We start from the raw sequence: 7,409 nt of genomic DNA, 5'->3' as shown, positions 1-7,409 counted from the left end.
TAACCAACAGCGGGATCTGGATACCCATGTTGTCTCCCACATGTTCCACGATGATCTCATCGGATGAACCACTATGTCGGGGATTCAATCAATCCTGTACTCAATTCCCTTTGTCTACCGGTATGATACTTGCCCGAGATTCGATCGTCGGTATCCCTATACCTTGTTCAATCTCGTTACCAGCAAGTCTCTTTACTCGTTCGTAACACATCATCCCGTGATCAACTCCTTGGTCACACTGAGCTCATTATGATGATGTCCTATCGAGTGGGCCCAGAGATACCTCTCCCTCACACGGAGTGACAAATCCCAGCTTCGATTCGTGCCAACCCAACAGACACTTTCGGAGATACCCGTAGTGCACCTTTATAGCCACCCAGTTACGTTGTGATGTTTGGCACACCCAAAGCATTCCTACGGTATCTAGGAGTTGCACAATCTCATGGTCTAAGGAAATGATACTTGACATTATAAAAGCTTTAGTAGACGAACTACACGATCTTGTGCTATGCTTAGGATTGGGTCTTGTCCATCACATCATTCTCCTAATGATGTGATCCCGTTATCAACGACATCCAATGTCCATGGTCAGGAAACTGTAACCATCTATTGATCAACGAGCTAGTCAACTAGAGGCTCACTAGGGACATGTTGTGATCTATGTATTCACACATGTATTACGATTTCTGGATAACACAATTATAGCATGAACAATAGACAATTATCATGAACAAGGAAATATAATAATAATCATTTTATTATTGCTTCTAGGGAATATTTCCAATAGTCTCCCACTTGTACTAGAGTCAATAATCTAGTTACATTGTGATGAATCGAACACCCATAGAGTTCTGGTGTTGATCATGTTTTGCTCGTGGAAGAGGTTTAGTCGACAGATCTGCGACATTCAGGTCCGTATGCACTTTACAAATATCTATGTCTCCATCTTGAACATTTTCACGAATGGAGTTGAAGCGACGCTTGATATGCCTGGCCTTCTTGTGAAACCTGGGCTCCTTGGCCAGGGCAATAGCTCCAGTGTTGTCACAGAAGAGAGTCATCGGGCCCGACGCATTGGGAATAACTCCTAGGTTGGTAATGAACTCCTTCATCCAGATTGCTTCATGTGCGGCCTCTGAGGCTGCCATGTACTCCGCTTCACATGTAGATCCCGCCACAATGCTTTGCTTGCAACTGCACCAGCTGACTGCCCCACCATTCAAAATATACACGTATCCGGTTTGTGACTTGGAGTCATCCAGATCTGTGTCGAAGCTAGCATCGACGTAACCCTTTACGACGAGATCTTCGTCACCTCCATAAACGACAAACATATCCTTAGTCCTTTTCAGGTACTTCAGGATGTTCTTGACCGCTATCCAGTGTTCCATGCCGGGATTACTTTGGTACCTTCCTACCAAACTTACGGCGAGGTTCACATCAGGTCTGGTACACAGCATGGCATACATAATAGACCCTATGGCCAAGGCATAGGGGATGACACTCATCCTTTCTCTGTCTTCTGCCGTGGTCGGGCATTGAGCCGTGCTCAATCTCACACCTTGCAATACAGGCAAGAACCCCTTCTTGGACTGATCCATATTGAACTTCTTCAATATCTTGTCAAGGTATGTGCTTTGTGAAACACCAATGAGGCGTCTTGATCTATCTCTATAGATCTTGATGCCTAATATGTAAGCAACTTCTCCAAGGTCCTTCATTGAAAAACACTTATTCAAGTAGGCCTTTATGCTTTCCAAGAATTCTATATCATTTCCCATCAATAGTATGCCATCCACATATAATATGAGAAATGCTACAGAGCTCCCACTCACTTTCTTGTAAACACAGGCTTCTCCATAAGTCTGTGTAAACCCAAACGCTTTGATCATCTCATCAAAGCGAATGTTCCAACTCCGAGATGCTTGCACCAGCCCATAGATTGAGCGCTGGAGCTTGCATACCTTGTCAGCATTCTTAGGATCGACAAAACCTTCCGGCTATATCATATACAATTCTTCCTTAAGGAAACCATTAAGGAATGCCGTTTTGACGTCCATTTGCCAGATCTCATAATCATAGAATGCGGCAATTGCTAACATGATTCGGCCGGACTTCAGCTTCGCTACGGGTGAGAAGGTCTCATCGTAGTCAACCCCTTGAACTTGTCGATAACCCTTAGCGACAAGCCGAGCCTTATAGATGGTTACATTACCATCCGCGTCTGTCTTCTTCTTAAAGATCCATTTATTTTCTGTGGCTCGCCGATCATCGGGCAAGTCAGTCAAAGTCCATACTTCGTTTTCATACATGGATCCTATCTCGGATTTCATGGCTTCAAGCCATTTGTCGGAATCTGGGCCCGCCATCGCTTCTTCATAGTTCAAAGGTTCACCATTGTCTAACAACATGATTTCCAGGACAGGGTTGCCGTACCACTCTGGTGCGGAACGTGTCCTTGTGGACCTACGAAGTTCAGTAGCAACTTGATCTGAAGTTTCATGATCATCATCATTAACTTCCTCTCTAGTCGGTGCAGGCACCACAGAAACATTTTCTTGAGCTGCGCTACTCTCCGGTTCAAGAGGCAATACCTCATCAAGTTCTACTTTCCTCCCACTTACTTCTTTCGAGAGAAACTCTTTCTCTAGAAAGGATCCATTCTTGGCAACAAAGATCTTCCCTTCGGATCTGAGGTAGAAGGTATACCCAATAGCTTCCTTAGGGTATCCTATGAAGACGCATTTTTTCGATTTGGGTTCGAGCTTTTCAGGTTGAAGTTTCTTGGCATAAGCATCGCATCCCCAAACTTTCAGAAACGACAGCTTAGGTTTCTTCCCAAACCATAATTCATACGGTGTCGTCTCAACGGATTTCGACGGAGCCCTATTTAAAGTGAATGTGGCAGTCTCTATAGCATAACCCCAAAATGATAGCGGTAGATCGGTAAGAGACATCATAGATCGCACCATATCCAATAGAGTGTGATTACAACGTTCGGACACACCATTACGCTGAGGTGTTCCAGGCGGCGTGAGTTGTGAAACAATTCCACATTTCCTTAAGTGCGTGCCAAATTCGTGACTCAAATATTCCCCTCCACGATCTGATTGTGAGAACTTTATTTTCCTGTCACGTTGATTCTCAACCTCACTCTGAAATTCCTTGAACTTTTCAAAGGTCTCAGACTTGTGTTTCATTAAGTAGATATACCCATATCTACTTAAGTCATCAGTGAGGGTGAGAACATAACGATAACCACCGCGAGCCTCAACACTCATTGGACCGCACACATCAGTATGTATGATTTCCATTAAGTTGGTTGCTCATTCCATTGTTCCAGAGAACGGAGTCTTGGTCATTTTGCTCATGAGGCATGGTTCGCACGTGTCAAATGATTCATAATCAAGAGACTCCAAAAGTCCATCTGCATGGAGTTTCTTCATGCGTTTGACACCAATGTGACCAAGGCGGCAGTGCCACAAGTATGTGGGACTATCATTATCAACCTTACATCTTTTGGCATTCACACTATGAATATGTGTAACATCACGTTCGAGATTCAATAAGAATAAACCATTGACCAGCGGGGCATGACCATAAAACATACCTCTCATATAAATAGAACAACCATTATTCTCAGATTTAAATGAGTAGCCATCTCGCATTAAACGAGATCCAGATACAATGTTCATGCTCAAAGCTGGCACTAAATAACAAATATTGAGGTTTAAAACTAATCCCGTAGGTAAATGTAGAGGTAGCGTGCCGACGGCGATCACATCGACCTTGGAACCATTCCCGACGCGCATCGTCACCTCGTCCTTCGCCAGTCTCCGCTTATTCCGCAGCTCCTATTTTGAGTTACAAATATGAGCAACCGCACCGGTATCAAATACCCAGGAGCTACTACAAGTGCTGCTAAGGTACACATCAATAACATGTATATCACATATACCTTTGGTATTGCCAGCCTTCTTATCCGCTAAGTACTTGGGGCAGTTCCGCTTCCAGTGATCGTTTCCCTTGCAATAAAAGCACTGAGTCTCGGGCTTGGGTCCATTCTTTGGCTTCTTCCCAGCAACTCGCTTACCGGGCGCGACAACTCCCTTACCGTCCTTCTTGAAGTTCTTCTTACCCTTGCCTTTCTTGAAACTAGTGGTTTTATTGACCATCAACACTTGATGTTCCTTTTTTATCTCCACCTCCGCTGATTTCAGCATTGAATATACCTCAGGAATGGTTTTGTCCATCCCCTGCATATTGAAATTCATCACGAAGCTCTTGTAGCTAGGTGGGAGCGACTGAAGATTCTGTCAACGATCGCGTCATCCAGGAGATTAACTCCCAGATGAGACAAGCGGTTGTGCAACCCAGACATTTTGAGTATGTGCTTGCTGATGGAACTATTCTCCTCCATCTTAAAACTATAGAACTTGTCGGAGAATTCATATCTCTCGACTCGGGCATGAGCTTGGAAAACCATTTTCAGCTCTTGGAACATCTCATATGCTCCGTGCTGCTCAAAACGCTTTTGGAGCCCCGGTTCTAAGCTGTAAAGCATGCCGCACTGAACCAGGGAGTAATCATCACTACGCGACTGTCAGGCGTTCATAACGTCTTGAGTTGCTGGGAAAATAGGTGCTTCACCTAGCGGTGCATCAAGGACATATGCTTTCTTGGCAGCTATGAGGATGATCCTCAAGTTACGAACCCAGTTCGTGTAGTTGCTACCATCGTCTTTCAGCTTGGTTTTCTCTAGGAACGTGTTGAAGTTGAGGGCAACATTAGTGTGGGCCATTTGATCTACAAGACATATTGCAAAGATTTTTAGACTATGTTCATGATAATTAAGTTCATCTAATCAAATTATTTAATGAACTCCCACTCAGACAGACATCCCTCTAGTCATCTAAGTGATACATGATCCGAATCGACTAGGCCGTGTCCGATCATCACGTGAGACGGACTAGTCATCAACGGTGAACATCTCCATGTTGATCGTATCTACTATACGACTCATGTTCGACCTTTCGGTCTCTTGTGTTCCGAGGCCATGTCTGTACATGCTAGGCTTGTCAAGTCAACCTAAGTGTTTTTGCATGTGTAAATCTGGCTTACACCCGTTGTATTCGAACGTTAGAATCTATCACACCCGATCATCACGTGGTGCTTCGAAACAGCAAACCTTCGCAACGGTGCACAGTTAGGGGGAACACTTTCTTGAAATTTTAACGAGGGATCATCCTATTTAAGCTACCGTCGTTCTAAGCAAATAAGATGTAAAACATGATAAACATCACATGCAATCAAATAGTGACATGATATGGCCAATATCATTTTGCTCCTTTTGATCTCCATCTTCGGGGCGCCATGATCATCATCGTCACCGGCATGACACCATGATCTCCATCATCATGTCTTCATGAAGTTGTCTCGCCAACTATTACTTCTACTACTATAGCTAACGGTTAGCAATAAAGTAAAGTAATTACATGGCATTTTCATTGACATGCAGGTCATACAATAAATTAAGACAACTCCTATGGCTCCTGCCGGTTGTCATACTCATCGACATGCAAGTCGTGATTCCTATTACAAGAACATGATCAATCTCATACATCACATATATCATTCATCACATCCTTTTGGCCATATCACATCACACGGCATATGCTGCAAGAACAAGTTAGACGTCCTCTAATTGTTGTTGCAATTTTTTACATGGCTGCTATAGGTTTCTAGCAAGAACGTTTCTTACCTACGCCAAAACCACAACGTGATATGCCAATTTCTATTTACCCTTCATAAGGACCCTTTTCATCGAATCCGATCCGACTAAAGTGGGAGAGACAGACACCCGCTAGCCACCTTATGCAACTAGTGCATGTCAGTCGGTGGAACCTGTCTCACGTAAGCGTACGTGTAAGGTCGGTCCGGGACGCTTCATCCCACGATGCCGCCGAATCAAGATGAGACTATTAACGGCGAGTAAATTGACAAAATCGACGCCCACAACAACTTGTGTTCTACTCGTGCATAGAAACTACGCATAGACCTAGGTCATGATGCCACTGTTGGGGTTCGTTGCAGAAATTAAAAAAATTCTACGCATCACCAAGATCAATCTATGGAGAGACTAGCAACGAGAGAGAGAGGGGAGTGCATCTTCATACCCTTGAAGATCGCAATGCGGAAGCGTTACAAGAACGCGGATGAAGGAGTCGTACTCGTAGCGATTCAGATCGTGGTTGATTCTGATCTAAGTGCCGAACAACGGCGCCTCCGCGTTCAACACACGTGCAGCTCGGTGACCTCTCCCACGCTTTGATCCAGCAAGGAGAGATGGAGAGGTTGGGTAAGACAACTCCAGCAGCAGCACGACGGCGTGGTGGTGTTGGAGCAGCGTGGTATTCCGGCAGGGCTTCGCCAAGCACCGCGGAAGGAGGAGGAGGAGGTGTTGGAGAGGGGAAGGGCTGCGCCTTGGATGTGGTGCATCTGCCCTCCCACCTCCCCTCTATTTATAGGGTCAAGGGAGAGGGGGGCGGCGGCCAAGGGGGGAAGGCTTGCCCCCCAAGCCAAGGGGGGCGCCCCCTTTAGGGTTTCCCCCCAACCCTAGGCACATGGGCCCTAGGTGGTTTTGGCGCCCAGTCCACCTAGGGGCTGGTTCCCCTCCATATTCAGCCCATAGGGCCCTCCGGGGCAGGTGGACCCTCCCGGTGGACCCCCGAAACCCTTTCGGTGGTCCCGGCACAATACCGATAAACCCCCGAACACTTCCGGCGACCGAATAAGGACTTCCCATATATAAATCTTTATCCCCAGACAATTCCGGAACTCCTTGTGACGTCCGGGATCTCATCCGGGACTTCGAACAACATTCGGTAACCACGAACAAACTTTCCCTATAACCCTAGCGTCATCGAACCTTAAGTGTGTAGACCCTACGGGTTCGGGTGGCATGTAGACATGACCGAGACATCTCTCTGGCCAATAACCAACAGCGGGATCTGGATACCCATGTTGTCTCCCACATGTTCCACGATGATCTCATCAGATGAACCACGATGTCGGGGATTCAATCAATCCCATACTCAATTCCCTTTGTCTACCGGTATGATACTTGCCCGAGATTCGATCGTCGGTATCCCTATACCTTGTTCAATCTCGTTACCGGCAAGTCTCTTTACTCGTTCGTAACACATCATCCTGTGATCAACTCCTTGGTAACATTGAGCTCATTATGATGATGTCCTACCGAGTGGGCCCAGAGATACCTCTCCGTCACACGGAGTGACAAATCCCAGTCTCGATTCGTGCCAACCCAACAGATACTTTCGGAGATACCCGTAGTGCACCTTTATAGCCACCCAGTTATGTTGTGACGTTTGACACACCCAAAGCATTCC

The sequence above is a fragment of the Aegilops tauschii genome, chromosome 1, assembly GCF_002575655.3.
Source record: "Aegilops tauschii subsp. strangulata cultivar AL8/78 chromosome 1, Aet v6.0, whole genome shotgun sequence".
Classification (NCBI taxonomy): domain Eukaryota; kingdom Viridiplantae; phylum Streptophyta; class Magnoliopsida; order Poales; family Poaceae; genus Aegilops; species Aegilops tauschii.
The sequence above is the reverse complement of the archived record's forward strand: the minus strand, read 5'-3'. Positions refer to the sequence as shown.